The sequence below is a fragment of the Mauremys reevesii genome, linkage group 19 (assembly GCF_016161935.1).
Source record: "Mauremys reevesii isolate NIE-2019 linkage group 19, ASM1616193v1, whole genome shotgun sequence".
NCBI classification, from domain to species: domain Eukaryota; kingdom Metazoa; phylum Chordata; order Testudines; family Geoemydidae; genus Mauremys; species Mauremys reevesii.
The window spans coordinates 5816026-5835563 of NC_052641.1; the positions used below are offsets into that span (position 1 = coordinate 5816026).

Here is a 19538-nt window from a genome sequence, read left to right on the forward strand (position 1 = left end):
AGAAATGGGGCCATGAGCCAGTCTCTCAGTTAAGATGTTGTCTGAACTATGAACAAGTTTGCAGGCTCCTGGCTTGGCCCCGATAGCCCATTTGTGGGATATTTCCCACTGGGTGTGGCTTTTGGGGGCTACAATCCAGGGCACTGGAGTTGCATCTCACATATTTTTGCTCTTATCATTCAGGAAACGAAGTCCTCTGAACAAATACGAGCGGCCAAAAATGTAAGCACCTGTGCGGCTTTGGTGGTGCTGCAGCCAGTTCTTAAGGAAGGGTGGGAGGTACCTGGTAGCCTGAGATGGGATATTCAAAATTGTAAAGGGTATTGATGGGTCGTTCAGGCCTCAGGTGCCACCTATAGTTATTAAACCTGACAGGAGGTGGGGGAATGGCTTCTAGATTCTGTGTGCAGCAGAACCTCAGCGTTCCGACCCCCTCGGGAATGGACGTTGTTTGTAATTCTGAACAAAAAGTTCTGGTGGCTCTTTCAAAGATTTACAACTGAACATTGACTTAATTGAGCTTTGAGACTTTACTGCGCGGAAGAAAAATGCTGCTTTTAACCATCGTAATTTAAATGAACCAAGCACAGAAACCGTTTCCTCACCTTGTCAGATTGTTTTTTAAACTTTCCCTTTATTTTGTAGTAGTTTCCATTAACACAGCATTGGACTGTATTTGCTTTATTTATTTGGTCTCTGCTGCTGCCCGATTGCATGCTTCCAGTTCCAAAGGAGGTGTGTGGTTGACCGGTCAGTTTGTAACTCTCAGGTTCAAAATTAAATAAAGTATCCACCATTGTAACGAGGCTCAGCAAGACTCCAAGTAGGAGCTCTCCCTATTGTATATAATAGCAGACGCTGGTCCTTGGTTATGCAGGACTGTGTACAGCACAAGAGAGCAAACTAAATAGCGCCAATTTGCTGCAACATCACTGAAATCCAAGAGGGTCACATCAGCCAATTTGATACACAACAGAGTTAAAGAAACTCCGGAAAATGTTGCAGCAGGTTCCCATGGTGTCTTCCTGATCTATCTGGAACAAGGCATAGGAAGGTACAGGGACCAGAGATGGTTGAAGCTGGATGGCACAAGCTCACAATCACTCCTGTCATCTGTTGCTTCCCATTTCTCCCTGAGGCTGTCCCCAGGGGCGGCTCCAGGCCCCAGCACGCCAAGCACGTGCTTGGGGCGGCAAGCCGCGGGGGGGCGCTCTGCCAGTTGCCGGGAGGGCAGCAGGCGGCTCCGGTGGACCTCCCGCAGGCGTCCTTGTGGAGGGTCCGCTGGTCCCGCGGCTTCGGTGGAGCATCCAGGACTGGCGACCGGCAGAGTGCCCCCCGCGGTGTGCCACCGTGCTTGGGGCGGTGAAATGGCTAGAGCCACCCCTGGCTGTCCCCACTCTCTGTCAGCATCACTCAGTGTCTCCAGGGAGGAGAGAAGAGTTTGGAAGCCACCAGTCAGAATGCACTCCACCCCTGTAGGCCGGGCGACGGGGCCGCGGGATGGGCTCCCTGTATATGAGCTTTGGCAGCCATTAGATTTAGGGCAAGGATTAGGACACTTCCAAGAAGCAGCGTCTAGTGTAAGGGCCACAGTTTGGGAGGTACAGAAACAGGATTGATGTTTTTGTATCATGAGCTGCTAGCACAGGGGTGGCCTGAGCCTGAGAAGGATCCAGAATTTACCAATGTGCATTGCCAAAGAGCCACAGTAATATGTCAGCAGCCCCCCATCAGCTCCCTGCCCCCACGCACCCAGTGCCTCCCACCCACCGGCAGCACCTCCCCCTCCCTCCCTGCACCTCCCGACCAGCTGTTTCATGGTGTGCAGGAGGCTCTGGGAGGGGAGGGAGAGGGGTGAGGGCACGGCAGGCTCAGGGGAGGGGGCAGGAAGGGGTGGAGTGGGGGCAGGGCCGGTGGCAGAGCCAGGGGTTGAGCAGTGAGCACCCCCGGCACATTGGAAAGTTGGCGCTGGTAGTTCCAGTCCCAGAGCCGGTGCCTGTACAAGGAGCCACATATTAACCTCTGAAGAACCACATGTGGCTCCGGAGCCACAGGTTGGCCACCCCTGTGCTATAGGGAAGTATCCAGTCTAACTCTAGGGACAGCCACTAGGGGGCGCAGAGTCTGGCAGTGAGGTGCGGTTCTCTGGGCTGCTGGTCCCCCGGGGAATGGAGCTGGGGAAACAAGCGACCCTGGGAGGCGGTGCAGGATTTGCACACAGGAGCCTGACACGTGCTTTTCTGCCCCTTGTTTGCTGGGCCTGGCTCTGCCAGTGATGCAGCCCTGAACTGAAGCCTGTTTGTAGGGTGTGACTTGCAGGCTATGCTACATCAAAGGGAGCCTTCCAGCAAGTTAGCATGGCACTGCCTGTGTGAGCAGAGCTCCCTGGCCAGACAAACCTACCTCACCCATCCAGAGCACAAGGGAAACGCCTCAGAGCCCTGCATTCCCCACTGCTCTCCCGTGGCGTGCAGGGCCTGGGGTGAGGGCAAGGAAAGGGGGTGGCTGGGATCCCCGGAGAACGATGGAGGAAAGCAGGGGTGTAAGGGAACCGACGGGAGGGGTTGTGCAGGGACAGATGCCCTGGCAAACAGCTACTCTCCCTGCCCCGCTCCATTAGTGACTGGCCAATGTAACTGGGGAAGAGCATCTGCTTGCCCGCCTCTGCCAGCTGCTCGGTGCGACAGATCTGACCGAGACAGGGGAGGAAACGTTTTAGACAAACCTCTTGTGACTGCCCTTGCCCCCGCTCTGGGTGGCACTACAGCTGGGCTGCCCCGGGGGCGGTGCCGTCAGAGCCACTCCTGCTGTTAGGTTGTCACATTTGATCCTCCCTGTGGTGCTGTGGAAATTCAGTTCCTGGGAGCATCTCCTAAGGGCTTTCTGAAGCCTGTACAATACATACAGGTGGGGCGCAAGTCACGCATGCCCTGGTTTGCTGTGCCAGTCAGTTCCCCTTGGAGCGGGTGCCATGGGGAAAGCACCCCCTGCTGGCTGCCAAGTCTCTGGTGGGACATGGGAAGCGGCTCCCTGCTGCCCTGACGAATACCGTGGCTCTCTTTTCTGTCTGTTCCAGAGCCCTTCCGGAGCCAGTCTGTGACACCCTTACTGAGCTGAACTGTGCACCAAGGTGAGTACTAGACATGGGGCTTCTGTCCACACCTGTAACTCTGCCCATGCTGCTTTCCCTCTGTGTGCTGCTGACACCTCTCCCCAGCCCCCGCTGGCCTAGGTAGGTTCCTAGCATGGTTTGGGGAGGAGGTGGCACCCCTGAGTGAGTGTCTGTGTCATTCCTCTTCTGACCTCTTCTTGTAAGGCCAGAAACCAGTTTCCTTCTCTGTGAGGCACTTCGGTCGCCACTCCAGTGGCAGGAATGTTACATGAAAGCCAAGTGTATTTGGCACGGGCTAGTCAAACTCCCCGAGCTGGATAGCTTGTTTGGCTGGCACAAAGCTGCAGTGACAAAGGATGATGGAATCCTACGTGAGAGAGAGACAAAGTTTCCTGTTTCTTAGCCGAAAAGCTGCTAGGGCTTCTCCCAACTTTCCAGGTGGAGTTTCTGAAAGTCCATGTCTCGGAACGGTCTACACCCTCCTCCCTGCCCCGTTTCTCTTTGCTCTATCCCACTTGCGTTTGAGCTGGAAGAGAAGGGTTAACTCAATGCATCATCTAGCTCTTCAAATCCTGCACCGTAATAATGGGGGTTCTCCCTTTGCTCAGCCTTGGTTAGCTTAGATTGTCAGCCGTTTGGGGCAGGGACAGTCTCTGTTGCTCTGAGTTTGTCCAGCATCTGTCCAAGGTTCTGCTGCAATGCAAAGAAATAACGCTAATATAACGCAAAGGTTTGGGGGCAGTTTTTGTTTTCTCTTCCTCTTGCAATCTTTACGAGGATCCCGATTTACATTTCTGAAAATCCCATTGACCACCTTGGCCCTTCAGGGCTTGAATTGAAAGCTCAGCAGTATGTTCTTTTCCTTCACCCATTTTTGGAGGGGAATAGTTTTTCCCATGAAAATGGAAGGAGGCCTTATTGACAGGTGGACTGTGATACAGCAGAGCCTATAGGTTACTATGTAAAGCTCTCCAGATTGGTATAGAATCTGTCCTTTCTCTCTTTGTACCACTCCTGCTTTTCCTTGATGGTAGCGGGACCAACTCTCTGAAATGCAAATCTCATCCCTGTGCAGGATGTTTCCCAAGTTTTGGGGAATGCTTTGGCTTTTGAGTCAGTTCTGAGAGGTTAGTAGGGGTAAGAGCAGGTCTTGGTGCTGGCTGCAGCCTTTATCCTACCAGCTGCTATTCTGGAAGCAGCAGGAGGCACAGGCTGTGCTGGGTCAGACAGTAGGTCTGACTCTGCTCTCATTTGATGTCATGAGAGTTACTTCTGATGTGCACCAGTCCATTCCAGCGTTCACTGGAGCCAGCTCCAAAGGTTGCATTTTGTAGCCTGCTGCACTGAAGCCAAGGTTCTAATTCTTACACCTAGAACCCGTCTGCCAGGGGTGTCGGTGACTTGGCAGCAGCAGGGGCTGGATTTGATGTCTAGGGGTTCCTGTTAACATTACAAAACAGAACTGGCTCAAGCCCTACCGTGGAATCTGGGAAAACTAAACACCACCCTGGCACTTCTAAGAGGCAGTATTTTCCCACTTGCAAGCACTGAGTCTGCACAGCAAAAGAAAGTGTTTGTGAAAAGGGAGAGGGAGCCCAGTATTAGTTTGGAAAAACGCTGCAATGATTCAAAAGTAAGTGATCATAAGTAACCCTCCCCACCCCAATATCTTGGGCAATAGTCCCTTGCCTCAGTTTCCCAGCATGGGGTGCAAAAGTCTGATAGACAATGTCCCTTTAACACACCACTCCCCTTTCCCACCACTGCATCCCACAGTGGCTGTCCAAAGTCAGCAAAGTCCCAAAGTTCTTGTGGGTTCACTACCCGCCTGTGAAGGGAAAGTCAAGCAATGCCCCTGCTGCTGCCGCTTGCTGCCTCTGCTCTCGCTGCGATGCTGTGTTCTCAGGTTCCACCACTCTGCCCACTTCCTAGAGATTGTCTCTTAGCGATGTCACTGGGCAGTGGGGAACCTCACTGCTACTGCAGCCCTGTCCCCACCCCAGGTCTAAGGTTCAGCCTAGTGATCACTGAGCAGAAGGAAACTGACTCGAGTCTGATCGGCACAGTCTTTAAACTCCGGCGGGTCAAATGGTGCACCACCCTGTAAGAACACCTGCCCCACATGCTCGGACTTTTGCTTAGATTTGGCATCACTACCTCCTGCTTAGTGAATGAGATTGTCTAGAGAGACCTGCCCCACCCTCAATTAGGCCTTATTAAGTACAGTTCTGCTGCCTGCTAGTCATACAATAAGGATAACAACATTTCATTACCTCTGCATGCAAGACTAAAGTGAATTTTTACCCAAAACAGCCAAAATGGAATGGATCGCTTTGGCAAAGTCACCCAGACAGAGCATGTGTCTATGAGAATACGGTCTGTTCCTGAGCTGTTTTCTTCCAGTTCAGCAGTGAATGTCAGGGAAAACCTCTCTAGACCCTAACGCACAAAGGTGTATTTTGAAATATTTTCTACAATCCCCACATTTTCCCCAGCTATTTCTGATAGGTTCTGTTTCCATTCTGCCCAAGTATCAGAGAGACGAGCTAGGGAAGGTAATATCTTTCATTGGACCTGCTCCTGCTGGCGAGAGACAGACACTTTCAAGTTTACACAGAGCTCTTCTTCAGGTCTGGGAAATGTACAAAGCTAAATACAGGGGGAACAAATTGTTTAGCGTTTAACACAGATTTCAGGGGACCAGTCCAGGTGAAGTCCAGGTCTGTCAGGGTTGTGGGCAGAACGACCATCTGTGTTTCAAGGAATACGGGACGCCTAGGAGAGAGCTGGGGAAGGAACTCCCAGTGAAGTGCAAGGTGGAACTGTGACGGAGCGATTCTGGCGGGACCCAACTGAGAGCGCCAAATCAGGACCAATTGCTTAAACAGGGCAGTCACAGCCCTAGGCTGGGGTTTTTCCACCTCTAAGGCAAACCAAACCAGCCAGACAAAAAGGACTTTGGTCTCACCCCACTGGCTAACCACAAGTCACACAAGCAATTTCCTTAGACACTCCAGTCTCCCAGTATCACCACCAGTGCACTCGTCCTGGGGATAAATGGTTATGAAAACCAACACCCCAATAAAAGAAAAAGGTTCCCTCGATCCCAAAGGACCAAGCCCCAGACCCAGGTCAATATACACATCAGATCTTACCCACAAATCACGCTGTTGCCAATCCTTTAGAATCTAAAATCTAAAGGTTTATTTACAAAGGGAAAAAGGTAGAGAAGAGAGGTAGAATTGGTTAAATGGAATCAATTACATACAGTAATGGCAAAGTTCTTAGTTCAGGCTTGCAGCAGTGCTGGAGTAAACTGCAGGTTCAATTTAAGTCTCTGGAATGCATCCCCCGCTGGGATGGGTCCTCAGTCCCTGGTGTAGAGCTTCAGTTTGTAGCAAAGTCCCTCCAGAGGTCAGAAGCAGGATTGAAGACCAGATGGAGATGAAGCATCAGGCTTATATAGACTTTTCCAGGTGTAAGAATCTCTTTGTCTTCACTGTGGAAATTTACAGCAAAATTATGGAGTCTGGAGTCACATGGGCCAATCCCTGCATACTTTGCTGAGTCACAAGGCGTGTCTGCCTTCTCTCCATGGGTCCATTGTGTCCTTAATGGTCCTTAATGGGCCATCAAATAGGCTAGGCAGAGCTAACACCAGCTTGTCTGGGAGGCTTCCCCCAGAAGCACAGCACAAACTTGAAATACTGACAGCATAGAGCCAACATTCATAACTTCAACTAAAAATGATACAGACATACAGACAGCATAATTATAACCAGCAACCCGGAACCTGGTCTTAGACACCTTATATGACCCCCTTTACTTAGGATTTGGTGCCACTACAGGACCTTGGTTGCAACCCATGTTCTATATGGTCCCCATTTATATCAATAACGTCACAGGAACACATGGCTTATTACACCAATCTGTAACCCACTAACCCCCCCTTTTTGTCCTATGACTGCAGAGCTGTTAACGGGCCACTCTACCTTGAACGGTCCCTTGTAGCATGTGCTAACTACTTATGCTAAACAATCCGCTCCACCTTCAATTTTGCTGTGATGCTGGGAGTACCTTTCCCAGCCCTCAAGAAGAGCTCTGTGTGGCTCAAAAGCTTCTCTCTCTCAATAACAGACGTTGGTCCAATAAACTACATTAGCTCCCCCATGTTGTCTCTCTAATATCCTGGGACCAACATGGCTACAACTACCCTGCAAGCTGCAGCTCCTGTCAGTGAACAAACCTGAGATGTGCACGGCAGAGGAATGGATGTGTGGGGATTTACGAACACTAGATCAGCATCTTTCCACGTGATGACTTCAAAGCGTTCAGCTGTTACAGCCATGCCTGCCCAGGGGCAGTTGCAAACCTTGGTTGTTAATTTCTCCTAGCAGAACAGCAAGATGGTTTATCTGAAAAGTACAGCCAGGGCCTTGGGCCACTTGGTATTTCTCAGTATGGGTGTATTGCTGTGAATTCGTGTGTACAAGAAAAACGAGAGAGACCAAGGGTATGGCTACACTTGCAGCTGTACAGCGATCCCGCGGCAGCGCTTTGAAGTGCGAGTGTGGTCGCGGCGCCAGTGCTGGGGGAGAGCTCTCCCAGCGCTGCAGGTACCCCACCTCCCCATAGGGATTAGCTCCCAGTGCTGGGGCACTGTTTACACTGGCGCTTTGCAGCACTGTAACTTGCTGTGCTCAGGGGGGTGTTTTTTCACACCCCTGAGCGAGAAAGTTGCAGCGCTGTAAAGCACCAGTGTAGCCAAGGCCCAAGAATGGGAACTTGCTAAGATCCATAGACGGCTTCAAGGGAAGCATAGACTCCAGCTGCTACTGTTGAACCCAGCAGCCACCAGCATTAGGGTAACTCAGAGCAAAACAAACCCCACCTGAATGGCAGAACGTGATGCTTCTCTGGGCCCCCGGCGCTGAGAGTCACCTTCTTCCCATTTGTCTCCAGCGTGAGGGAGTCTTGCCTATGCCAGCTGCATGTCAGCTCCCTGACACTGTCAGCCATTCAGACGCAGTCCTGTCCCTTGCCAATAGATGCACCCCAGCCCTGGAGTCCCTTCAGAGTGTCCCGCTCCTGATCACAGGATAGCCACAGACATTCCAGATCCTCCATTCCCAAAAGGGACAGGGACCTCCAGTTTATCGGTTTTACCATAGATCACTGCTCCTGTATCACGTACAGCACTTGAGTTCAGTTAGAGTAGAACTGAAGGACATTTGTTTCTATTTATCAGAGGGGTAGCCGTGTTAGTCTGGATCTGTAAAAGCAACAAAGAATCTTATAGACTAACAGAAGATGCAAGACACCCTGAGATCTCTTGCATCTGAAGAAGTGAGTATTCACCCACGAAAGCTCATGCTGCAGTTGTTGTTGTTTCTATTTGAATCTCTCTTCTTTCTTAAACAAGTGTGAGTGCTGGCAACCAGTGGTTACACAGAAACTAACAAAATGCAGACTAGGGCTGATACTTAATAGTTCCCTCGCCTATCTAATAATGTAGATTCTTGCCCCCAAAGTTCAGTCTTTTGCAGCATTTGCTGGCCCTAAGGAGCCAGAACCCACTCTTTCATGAGGCAGCCCTGCTCAGCCAGATGTCTCCTCAGTGAACGGGTCTTTCTCCAGCCTGTGATATACTGAAGTCAGACCTGTCTTTATTCACAGAGTGATCCCCTCACTGTCATATTGTTCCTCCTCACTGCCACGTGGTTTCGATCTTTATCGTTCTCTTTGATGGTTTTCCATTGACTGTTCCTTTTTCTCTCCCAGACCATACTTTTCAGAATAGTTACATTATTCCTTAAATACAACCCGTACACACATCTCACAGTGAGTATTGATAAGTTACCAGCTTTCAGTGGAGACATGCTATCCTTTATGGATAAATGCTATGAAAGTGGTGTAGTAGGTGTAGTGAGTTTGTCAGGTCTGAGGCAGGAATTGCTTGGAAAGAACAGTGAACCCTTTGCCAGCTGGCCCCGATGGAGCTCTGTGCAATACCGCATACGGGTGAAATTTATACATACACGCATCACACACGCAGTGGCAGGAGCAGGCACTTTACAGAGCACCAGGGGGAACTGACCTGTGTTTTTTCCCCCAGCATGGAAGAGGAGCCCATTTATGAAGAAGTGAATTGACAGCAAACTCAACAGACCAATGCTTTTGCCAGGAAAGCCCTCAGCAGGGAGCCTGCACCAGCCTCACCTCCCCGTGGGGACCGCCTTGAAAGCTCTTGGGTCTAGCAATTAAAGCAAGGTGTGTTTCTGGGTCCCGTCTCTGCTCTCTTCACGCACAGGGGGCTGTGCTGGGAACAGCCCTCCACGGCTGCTCGGCAGGTTTGTTTGGAAACCAGGACAGCGGCTACAGAGTCAGCAGGTGGGAAATTAAACCGGCAAACCTTCCAGAAGGAGTGGGGGGAGGGAGAGGCGAGAGGGCCCGACCGTGTGCGCGCGCACACCCACGTGCGTGTCCAGGAGGTCGTTAAACTGGGGCCCAGGGAATGAGGCAACGATCCAGGTAACCAAGGCAGCAGGGGAGGGCAGTAGTAGCGGAAGGCGCTTTCCACAGTTCTGATTGTGCTAATCCACCACCCCAGCCCAGCGTTACCCTCCGAGGGAGCAGCCCCCCCGGCGCACGCAGAAGGAGCGGTGGCGCCTGGGGCAGGCAGCACACGACACGGGGTTGGCTTTCCGCGTGCTCAGCACCCACGGGGGGAAGCAGTCTGAGCGTGCGGAGAGCCCAGCTGCCCCCCCGTGATAGGAGCCCCGGGCAGGCTGCACCCGCAGAAGTGGAGCTTTTCAGGCTCTGGGCCCTTGGCGGAATGTTCTGGACACTCCTGCGAGAGCCCCACCAGCAGGTTTACTGGACAGTCACGCTTAGAAAGGTGGCCAAGGGGCTGCACCAGCTACCTAGGCTCTGCCTCCCCTGCACTTAGACACCACAGCTGGGTCCGGCGCGTGGGGCTCAGCCTGCAGCTCTAACGTTGCTGTGGAGCTGTTTGGGGACTCGGCCGGGGGGAGGGTTCCTGAGCCCAGGCCCTGCGAGCTGAGTCAGCCCCCATGGGCCGGCTGTGGGTGTGTAATCACAGCACAGCCCTCCCCTGGGAGGGAGATGCAGCTTTCTGTCTAGGTCCTTCTGCGGCCCTCCTCCCCCCAGCATGGGAGCCCCTCCCAGGCACTCATGATTTACCCTCCCTCCCCAGGACCAGACACCATTTTGCTGAGTTATTTCCTGCTGGGGAATGGAGAACAGGGTCGATTAGGTGATTTGGCCAAGGTCCTCCAGGAAGTCTGGGGCTGTGCTGGGAACTGAGCCCAGCTGTCAAGTCCTCCTCCAGAGCCCTGGCCAATAGCACCTCATTCCTAGCTTTGTTACGGGGGAGCCCCTCTCTTTTCGGTCTCCACCAGAACAGCGTCACAGCAGTGAAGAATTTGAGACAGCTGCTGATTCAGCTCTGGCTGGGCCCAGTGACACGCAGCTGGCTTACACCTGCCCGACTGAGGGGCTGATACATCTCCGTGTGCAGTGCTCAGGGCTGCCTTATGGGGCAGACAATCACAAGGGTGCAGGACTGCCCCAGCCACACCTCCTCCCTTTGCTCCATCCCCTCCCTCCTCTGACCTGCCCCAACGTGCTGCCCCTCCACTCCAGCTAGGGCTGAGGCTGTTAAGTTCTGAGGGCGAGTGAGGCTGCAGGGTTGACACAGACAAACATGGAGGGTGAAAAACAAACAACTATAGTTGGCAGGACACATCTAACATGGATTAGGCCATCGTATCTACAGGTGGCTCAGCAGATACAAATCTCTCTGGTCAGGGCAGGTGTCACTCCAGTTCTACAGAGATGAGTGGAGACCAGATGCATGTTCTAGACCCATGGCCACCTACGTGCCAAGAATCAGAACCTGCTTCTTCATGGCCTTGCCCCTAGGGTCACCGGTCACACCTGTGCAGGGCTGTGACTAGTGAGATGCTCAGGGGCAGTATTTTATACCTCTTCTGCACAGGTGTGAACGATGACACAGGACCAGTGGGAAATCCAGCCTGGACTATCGGGCCAACATCGGGGCTTGTGAGTGCTGGACAAAGTCTGTTCAGGGCCTTGTAAATGGCAAGCCTGTGACAGGCCACTTGGCCCCCAGTAAGCAGAGAAGTCCTAGACCATGTGATCCTAGCATGCCAGGCCCCAGGATGGGTATTGATGTGCCCCTCAGAGCAAGAGATGTCCCCCCCCCCGCCGCCGCCGCCCAGTTCAGACAGAACTACAGCCTGGAAGGGTCATGAAATTTAGTGTGAATCAAAATGTGACATCACTTCAGAGCTGGGCTATTCACGCTACAGTCACCAGGCTCTGGGAAAGCAAGTACATGGGTGGGAGGAGGTTACACAGGAACTAGAACAAGCGCCTGCCAACGCTAGCGTGCGGAATTTGTCCAGGCAAACGGGTCCGTTAGCTCAGGAGCCACGTTCCTGGGTAAGGAGAGGCCCAGTCCGAACTGCTCAGCAGAGGTCCACGTCGTCCTTGCAGACAGGAAGGCAGGGGTGTGGTGTCTCTGGGAGCAGGCCACAGCCAAGTTTCATGTCCCCTTTCTCTGAAGAATTTTGAACAAGGGGGGCAGCACCTCCCTGTTCCCTTCACAGTACCGGTCAATGACAATGCACTTGTAATGCCAGAGGAGCAGCAGGACCATTAGTGCCATGGTGATCATTATTCCTAGGGCAATCAGCAGCTTCTGCCAGGGGCAGCTGCCAGGCTCGGATGAGTCAGGCTCCAGGCAGGCTCGTCCCTGCTCAGTACTGGCCAAACGCACCCCTAGCTTGTGGGGCTGAAGTAGACACTTAACTCTAGATAGGAGCACGGAGCGGATGCTTCCAAGCCTGGGGGAGCCTGCCTCAGCCTGGCACGGCCCTGGAGTCTCCAGTTTGGTCTTCATGGTCACATCAGGCTTCCCAGCAGAAGGAGCCAATGGAGCGTCACGCTAACCAGCCGTTCCAGGTGCTTCCCAAAGCCCTGCACGGAAAAACAAAGGGAGTGAGGGTCCATCAGAACCCTGACGGTCGCCTCAGCAGTAGTCAGTGGGTGGCTAGGAAGTGAAGTGACACTTCTACATAGGGTTACTTGCCTTGTTTATTTAGTGAGAAATGGGTGGACCTACAAGGACTTTGTAACCAGGTACAAGGAGACCCCAGCCTGATGGAGCTCTCCAGCATGGAGATTTTTGCCTGGACAGTGCAGGTTTGGTGAAGCTGGATTTTTGCCTGGTTTAAACAGTATGTGCCACCACAATCCCAACTGTGAGCGGGCACAGGGCTGCCCGTGCCATGCATTTTGTAGGGCAATCATTTGGCAGCTCTGCTATGCATTTCCACAGCCCAGCTGAGATCTCATGCAGCCACGCCCCAGTGCAGGAATAGCTCCAGTTACAGCTGCTGGCTACCTGGGGCTAGTGTGGCACCTGCTAAGCAGCCACCCAGGCATCTCTTCTCTTGCTGCTGCCCCTTGAGGGTCTGCATGGGGACGGAACAGCTGGTGAGTGACACCAGCCACAAGGCATTTGGCAGCTATGTAGATGCCTCTCCTCATTGGCGGAGAAGGTAAGAAATGCAGCCAGCACATTCTGCCCTCCAGAGGGGCAGGGAAGACCCAACATGTATGACACTCAGATGGTCCCAGCCCCCATGAGTGGCAGCAGTGCTTTCCCAGAATGTGGGTGTTCCCCAGCGCTGGCGGGCAGGCCACAGACATGTTCTCTAGAGTCCTGGCTTTCCTTTTTAGAGGAAAAAACTCTTTAGCTGTTATAGCTGCAGAGAAAACCTTCAAAACATGACCCACGTGTCACTGATGACTGCCTGAGTTTGCAGAGAGTCTGAAATAGTAGCTCTGAGGTGTGAGCAGCCCTGTTTATATTATAATCTCAGATGCCACTGATGATAGGTAATGGGGACATCTGAAGTATCTCCACTCCTCAAAGCAGTGAAGAAAGGAGAAGTTGTAGTTATTCTAAGGATATAATCTAGGAGTCAGTCTAACACCACATGATGGGTTGAAAGGGGGTTAGATTAGCCTTCCAAGTTTGAAAAATGGTGGGTGGAGGAGGTTCGAGAGAGCAGTTGCCATTAAGAACCAATCACATTATCCAGAAACAGCCCCAGCCCCAGTGTGTTTTCCTCAATGGACCCAGGAAGCCCCCCCAGTGTTTTGCAGACTGAAGAGCTGTGTGCAGAGAGTCCTGAGGACAGATCATGGGCAAGGTCTCTGGGGCCAGCTGGCTCCAGCAGGTCCAGGCATTGCTCCAGGGCAGTCCTCCTCCTGCCTAACGCTGTCCATGCACATCCCCTCCCCACAATCTGCTGTGCAGACGTGCCCACCCCTAGCCAAAACTCAGTATGCAGAGTAGGGCTTTCCACGGAGCGTCAGGCTCCCGTCTGACCTCAGACACAGGTGCAGTGTGTCAATAACAAAGGTTCCTTCACTGCTCATAGATGCACACAGCCTTGTTTGGCCCCCATCACCCAGGCACAGCTGACTCCAACCCTCCCAGCGTCAATGGAGCTGCAGCAACACACAGTAAATGCACTGCCTGGTTAGCAGCCGCCCTAGCACCCGGGCTGGTGGAAAGGGGGCTCAGCTGGGTCCAGCTGTGCAGGCCAGGGGGTGCTGGAAATGCCTGGAGCCAGGTTACACTTGCAACAGTGCTTCAAAATGGACATGGAGTTTGCCACCCAAGACAACGCTGTTCTAGCCAAAGGCAGAGTTAAGAATCAGGCCCCCTTGGCTTTTGCTTTAGGGCCAGTGCCCAGCCATGGGGACAGAGTCAGTGGGAGCCTTTGAAAATGTTGGGCCCAGCACCCACTGACTCTGTCCCCATGGAGCAGCGCCCCCCAGAGGGCATCACCCAGCTAGACCCCAGTTCAGAGCTCTGGCAGCGGGCCAAGCCCCGCCCCCTGGCAGCTGTGAGAATGGCGCACCCCTCAGCTGTTGGGGGGCAGCACAGCTTTACAAGTGCCTCACTTGTCACCCCTTTGGGGGCCAGGCCTAGCTGGCTGCTGGTGCTCATCCTGCAGGATGCCCGTTCCCCCGAGGGGAGGGGACTTTCTGCCAGGCCCTGGGCCTGATGCTTTTCTAAGGGGTCGGCTGGGTTTGAGACAAGAGTGGCAGCCGCCACCTCCCAGGGGCGTTAGGGGCTAGGAGCTCCCCTGTCCTCCCCAGTAAGGGACTCGGCACTTGGCCTTCTCAGCTCCTGGGTTTGCTTTCAAGAGGGGAAGCTGGCCCAAGCGCCAATACAGAGTCAGCCCCATAAGGGCCTCACTGCTGCTGCCCCCTACAGGCCAGCTCCACTGCTGGGGCCTCGGGGGGTGGAGGCAGCTGGGAGAGTAGAAAGGGGGCAGGTGCAGCAAGCAGCACATTCCTTACCTGGAGGAAAGGGCTGCAGTCTCCTGCAGTGCCTCTGTCTGTCAACAAGCCCCAGCACCTACAGCAGGTGCCGCTGCCCAGGCATTTATTACAGCTCCTGGCCAATCAGCTCTGGCCCCTCCCAAGCCTCCCAGAAATAACCCCAGCTGCTGAAGGAAGGAGTCTGCCAGGCTCGGGTCACATCCCTGGCTGGGTTTCTGTGGTTACAAGCGCTGAAGAGGGCTCCTGTAAACACCAGAGTACTTGGCAGGCGAGTTATCTTCCTTTATCAACAAGGAAACTGAGCCCGCCTGTGCAGTCGCCAGGTCCAGAGCAATGCACACGCTGCTTGCAGAGAAATGCTGCAGCCCCATAACCCCGGCAAGTGCAGGGCGCTCTAGGGGGTGGCACATGGGCTGGGACTGTCCTGGCTTTTGTCCTGTCTCTGCCAGTGACTGGCATGCCTGGCCACTTTCCCAGCCTGTGCCTCGGTGTCCCCATCTGTAACCCTGACCTGGGTCTGAGCTCCCTGGCGAAGTTTGCAGGGGCTGTGAAAGCCTCTGATGACAGATGTTTGCAACGGGCTCAGTGCTCACACTATGGCATGAAGCAGCCACCATGCGCCTAGTGCATGGAACCCTGCTGGAAAGTGAGTCCTGGGCACAGAGCCCTGCTGAGAGATGGACCCTGGAGCAGGGGTGGGTGCCCTGGCTGGGCACCAGGCCCCAGGAGGCAGGGAGGATGGGGATGCGGCACCCTGCTGGAGATCGGGCCATAGGCATGCAAAGAACACAACAACTTACAAACCCACTTTCTTTCCCCTTCCTGTCAACAAAGGAATGGAAGAGGTGACACCAGGGGCGGCTCCAGGCACCAGGCGGCAAGCCGTGGGGGGCGCTCTGCCGGTCACCTTCGGCGGCATGGTCCCGTGGCTCCGGCGGACCTCCCGCAGGCTGCCGCCGAATCCGCGGGACTGGGGACCTCCCGCAGGCAAGCGGCCGCCGCCAGCCTGCCTGCTGTGCTTGGGGCAGCAAAACACCTAGAGCCGCCCCTGGGGGACACAACCAGCATGTTTGCAGCTACTTACAAAGCTACCCATTTTGTCAATTCCTTTGCCCTGTCCACAGACAGGCCCAGATGAGAAAACACAGGAGACGGGACAAGGAGGAAGGAACTGATGTTCCTTTCTCAGATTGGCCATAGGCAGGTGATAGACTCCAGGCCAGAATCACAGCTCTTCCTTAGCAGGCACTCTGGGGCAGGGCCGGTGCAAGGAAGTTTCACACCCTAGGCGAAACTTCCACCTTGTGCCACCCCCCCACCCAGCTAACTCTGCCACCCCTGCGGCAGCTAACCCAGCCCCCCCACCCAGGGAGCCTGCCACCCCCCCCCCCATGCAGCTAACACCGCCCGGGGAGATCCCCCCCTCTGCGGCAGCTAACCCCGCTCGGGGAGCCCGCCTCCATGGCAGCTAACCCCACCTGGGGCGACTCCCTCTCCCCTGTGGAAGCTAACCCCGCCTGGGAAGACCCCCGCCGCAGCAGCTAACCCCACCTGGGGAGACTCCCCCTCTGCAGCAGCTAATCCCGCCTGCTCATCTCGGCTCCGCCTCCTCCACTGAGCACGCCAGCCCCGCTCTAATTCTCCTCCCCTCCCGGGCTTGTGGCGCCGATTGGAGGAGAATTAGAGTGGGGGCTGTGTTTTCTCATCTGGGCATGTCAGCAGAACCAAATCTAGGACTGTTTGGGGTTTGTGGGTAAAAGCCAAGAAATGCCCAGGCCTGAGGTTCGGGAAGCTTATGTTCTTCTTGGCATGACTTTGATGAAATGGTCAGAGGCTATCGCTCAAGTTTCAGGGCAATAGCTCATAGGCCTTAAGGCTGCTTGTAGGAGGAAGAGGTCTCTGATACACAGGCTTATGTTTCAAAAAGCTGAAATTTTCCATGAAACAAAAAGTCTGAAAAATTTCAAATTGGGACCATCAAATTATTTCATTTTGATAGTGTCAAAACACTGATATAAATATTAAATATAATATAATTATGCATGCATATAGTCATTATTAATATTATTTTGATAGAAAAGTTGAATCAAAATGATAAAGCCACAGTGAAACATTTTGACACTATCAAAACAAAGCAAGAAAGTCAAAATGACTTTTTTCTGTCCAAATGTTTTTCAGAAGAGACATGTTCCAGTGAAACATTTAGATTTCAATGGAATTGCATTTTCTAATGGAAAACTATTCCATCAAAATCTGTGGCCAACTCTTTTAAGGGTCAGTTTCACTCCTATGTGCTTACATGGGACTTAAATGGTGCCTCCGCCTTGTGTGGGGTGAATTGCACACTAAGAGCTGGAAAAATGATTGCTAAATACCCTTTTAATCTCCGCTCTGCAGGAAGGATGGGTATCATGTGCCTAGCATGGGAAAGATTATGTCAATGCAGTGGTTCAGTGGTAAGTGGGAGGCTGGCTGTTGATGGCTGAGTTAAGCTCTGAGCACTCCAAGTATGAATTTGGTGTCTCCTGAAGTCTGAGCAGACTCGGACTGAGCTGGCTGCTTGCTTGTTAATTAAAAGTGCGGCTCTCTCATTCCAGCCAGCCTGCCCCTGAGTTCTACTTAGCATTACAGCAGAGTGTCTCCTTTTCCAATCAGCATCCTTTCCCTCTTTGCTGGGCTCAGCCTGACCCGGCTATTCTTCAGGTCCGTTCCACTCCGGGTGTCTGCGTGCCAGTGCACCGAAGCTGGAGAGCTGTTTCCCATAGCAGTACCCCTTGGGGGGCTGTGCATGTGCCCTCCTCACACTCATGCTGCCAGCCAAGAGTGTAAAGGAGCGGAATGCCCTAATCTCCCAGTTCTTTCACGCTCCCTGTGGTCAGTAGCTGGAGCTTCTCATGTTTTCCTTTTGTGACTTGCTTAGAAAACGCTTTCTAAAGGCTTTTTTTGTGTAAACAGTTTAAAAAAGTTTTGAGTCAGTTAGTGTTACCTGTTATATGTTTTCGTTCATCTTATTTTTCTTTTGTTTCTATTGAGCTTTGGCTCAGAACCAGGGCATGCTGAAATCTGCTGCAGTTCAGAATGTCCTTCTGAATAGCACGTAGTCCTCTGCCAGGTGGAAAAGGTTCTCTCTTTGGTCCCAGCGGACAGATCTCTCCTTCACAGGATCCCATTCAGTTTACTCTGGATTATCTCCTTTACCTGAAAGAGAGAGGCCTTTCAATCTGTTCAAGAGGGGTTCACCTGGCTGCTCTCTGTGTTCCATCTGCCCCTAGCCAGCAGGTCTGTTTTCTCCAACCCTATGGTGACCAAGTTCTTAAAAGGTTTGGACAGGCTTTCCCCACCTATTGAAGATCCAGCTCCATCCTGCGGCCTAGACGTAGTCCTCTCATGATTGATGAGGCCCCTATGTTGCCTGCCCATTGTCTGAGCTCTGTTAATAGCTATTATGTTGGCTAGGAGGGTTGATAGCGGATCCTCCTTATATAGGTTTTTTCAAGGAAACAGTGGCCTTGCAGTCACACCCCAAATTCCTCACTAACACGGTTTAAGATTCTTATATGAATCAGACTATTTACTTGCCTACTTTCCTTCTGAAACCTCATTCTCACAAAGATGAAGAAAAACTCCATACCTCATGTTCGTAGAGCAGAGCTTTGTCCTGGGACAGAACTGAGAAGTTTTGATGATCTCCTCAGTTCTCCAATTCCTTTGCAGAAAGGATGAAAGGGAAACCTGGTACCACTCTGAGTATTTCTTACTGGATTTCCTTCTGCATTCATCCCTGTTGTGACATTGTTAATGTCCCTCTACCTCCGTGAGTCTTAGCACACTCTACAAGGGCTCAAGCAGCATCAGCAGCTTTCTTGGGTCATGGCGTCATCAGTGACATTTACACCTGTTCAGGAACTGTTGTTCTTTGAGACGTTTTGTACATTGTCCACTCTGCAACCCACCCACCTTCCCCTCTCCATTGGGGCCATGGCAATGCTGGCTTCCAGTGTGAAGGAGCTGAGGGTCTCAGGGCAACTCTGCCCCTTTCTGCTGTCAGCCTGCAGCACCAGCAAGTGGAGGGCGCAGGTGCTGCTCTGGGGAAAAGTTCTCTGGCTTTGATGCCCTGGTGCACAGACCCATAGAGTGGAATGGAAACGTGTAACGGGGCAGGTATGTAATGGGTTTAACCCAGCTCCAGTTTTCCTCAAACACAGCTCATGACTGGCCAGAGCGGAGGTGCCATGGGGTGCCGGGGAGGCTCTCGCTCAGGCTTACAAACATCATAGTGCGTCTCACAGCCTGAGCCTGCAGCGCCAGTGGAGAGTGGGACAAACACACAGGATAGAATTGTGCCAAGCAGCCACCTCCAAACTCCAGCAGCCTCTGTGCCCCTGTGTCCCGCTGCAGCCACGGTCCCCTGCCCACCACACTGCTGCCGTGGGCCCACACCTAGAAGGGGAGATGGGAGTCATGACTCCTAGCCGGGCTGCCGCTGGCCCTCTGCATATAGCGCTTGTTACTCCAGGACGATCTCTGGCTGCCTGGGCCCTGCTGAGCGGTTCGCAGGGAACCAGGAGTTACTGGGGGGTGTTTGCCCTGCCAGGCTTGGAGCAGGTTTGGCCCAGCAGCGGGGGAGTGCAAGGCAGGACTGAGCTCCGTGTGTGCTGGATTCGCTGGGCGGGTTTGCTGTTCTCCTGCCCTTTAGGGCAGTGAGGCAGGTGTAACCTCTGCCCAGCCCAAGCGGCTCCATGCCCAGTGCAGAGCCAGCTCTGCTCCACAGGGGGCACGGCATGGCAGAGGAGGCCTGTCTGTGCCCCTGCAGTGAGTGGCCCATCGTGGCAACTGCAACAGGGTACAACTCAGGGCAGCCCTCGGGGCTCCCCGGGCTCGTACCAGCGTCTGCAGCCCCTGGCCATGGAAGAGGCAAACTGCCCTTCTCCGTCTCTGAGCCAGCACAGGCTGGGACTGGCCCGTGGGGCCTGGGGGCTGCTCCCAGAGTTCTGCAGCAGGACTGGGTCCCAGCCTG

At 53.4% G+C, this 19538-nt stretch overlaps 1 long non-coding RNA gene across 1 annotated transcript; it reads right to left on the minus strand.

Annotated features, from left to right (window-relative positions):
• Positions 1–10273: 10273 nt before the first annotated feature.
• LOC120386644 lies at positions 10274–14611 on the minus strand. The gene is made up of 2 exons (XR_005589833.1): positions 14540–14611; positions 10274–12136 (listed from the first exon to the last, which is right to left on the minus strand). It is a non-coding gene; the product is annotated as an uncharacterized LOC120386644 (long non-coding RNA).
• Between the last annotated feature and the right edge of the window lie 4927 nt (positions 14612–19538).